The sequence below is a fragment of the Pediculus humanus genome, genomic scaffold (assembly GCF_000006295.1).
Source record: "Pediculus humanus corporis 1103172107447 genomic scaffold, whole genome shotgun sequence".
NCBI lineage: Eukaryota > Metazoa > Arthropoda > Insecta > Psocodea > Pediculidae > Pediculus > Pediculus humanus.
The window spans coordinates 80,233-82,012 of record NW_002987068.1 but is presented as its reverse complement, the minus strand read 5'-3'; the positions used below and the strand labels follow the sequence as shown (position 1 = coordinate 82,012).

The following is a 1,780-nucleotide window of genomic DNA, read 5'->3' as shown; positions in this document are numbered from 1 at the left end:
AAAAAAAAAAAAAAAAAAAAAAATTACATTTATATATATACAACTTGTTAAACTTTTGAAAACAAGAACACGTTAAAGTAAAGTTTCAAGTTTTTGAAAAACAATTATTATTATTATTATTATTATTAATGAGAAACGTTTGTAAAGTTTATAAAACAAGTCGAGCCATTTGCAATTTTAATGTTAAAAAAGTTATTAAGTTTTAATAATAATAATAATTAATTCCAAGGAATATTATCATCATTGAGTAATGTCGCCCCTAATGCGATTTTTCATTTTCATTTTATTACTTATTACAATAATAATAATAATAATAATAATAATAATAATAATAATAATAATAATAATACGGGGGGAAAAAAAAAATAATAATAATAATAATAAAATTTTCACCTTTCTAAGCTAGTCGGTGGTCACGTAGTTTGTTTTACTAGAAAAAATAAAAAATAAAATAAAATAAATAATTTACGTGCCAACGGGGGGAGGGGGGGAGGAGGAAGAGAAAGATGACCGAAATGTTGGAAGTTAAAATGTCGGAAATTAAAATTTCGAAAGTTTTAGAATTCGCGATTACACAATCAATCTTTTAAAGAGGATTTTTTCGAAAATTTAAAAAAAAAAAAATTCCATAGAATCGAATGAAAATTCAAAACGGAAGTTGAAAGTGTTTCTCTCCCGCAAGCAAACTCATTAAATTCCGTCATTCTGTAATAAAAACGTAAATAAAAATAATAATAATAATAATAATAATAATAATAATAATAATGTTGATGGAAAAAAACATTTCTTATCAAAAATCATTTATTTCATTACAGATTTTTTATTATTAAGCTTTTTTTTTTTTTCTAATAAATATTTATTAGATTCGGATTTATCTGCTGTTTTCAATATTGAATTTTAAAAAAGAAAACAGAAGAGAGAGAGAGAGAAAATGTGAAGGATAAGACTGACCGAGAGGGGGAGGGAGGGGAGGGGGATTCACACACACACACAAATAAACCTTATATGAAAATTTCTATTTTAAATTTTAAATCGTTTTAAACTTATGACTTTTGAATAAATATGAAATAAAATGACAAATCATTCGAATGGATTTCGAATCAAATAGAATTTAAAATTGTAGCTCTTTGGATATAAAAAAAAAAAAAATGGAGGGAGGGAGGGAGGGAGAGAGGGAAAAAAATCGATATCTGTTTTTTTTTTTTATTTATTCACAATTTCTATTCACCGCAAAAATGATGCATTTAGCAAAAAAAAAAAAAAATAATAATAATAATAATTTTTGAGTAAGGGTTGTTCTTTTGTCGTACAAACGCAACAACCGATAAAATCGTTGATTTAAATACCCCCCCCCCACCCCAAATGCCTTTTAGGAAAATATTTAAATTTTCTATGAAATACCGCGAATGAGGAAAAAACAAAAAAAACGATTTTCCCACCGATTGTAAAATGGTCTTAATCCAGTTTTTTTATTATTATTATTTTTTTTTTTTTGTCAAACGAAAGTAAAAAGAAAGAATGAAATGTGGAGGACGCCATTGTTTAAGGCGTGTACCTAAAAAAAAAAAAAAAACCGATGCCAATATTTATCGAATGATGCATTAAGAAAAAAAAAAAAAAATGGGAGTTTTCACGTTTAAATATCCTTGAGATTTGCCTCTGTTTTCGTACACAATAAAAGGTGGGAGAAAAATTAGTTTTTGACGAGCGTGCGATCTACCTTGGACCCTTTCATTTCAAGGTAGAACACACACGCGCACACGCACACGCACACACGCAC

General features: G+C 26.9%; 1 protein-coding gene across 1 annotated transcript in view; it reads left to right on the top strand.

The window, feature by feature from the left end:
* The window catches only part of Phum_PHUM095630 (Ileal sodium/bile acid cotransporter, putative), a gene marked incomplete at both ends in the record, with an annotated part of 5,421 nt that overhangs the window by 1,134 nt on the left and 2,507 nt on the right, over positions 1-1,780 (top strand). The gene's annotated exons all lie outside the window — the stretch shown is intronic.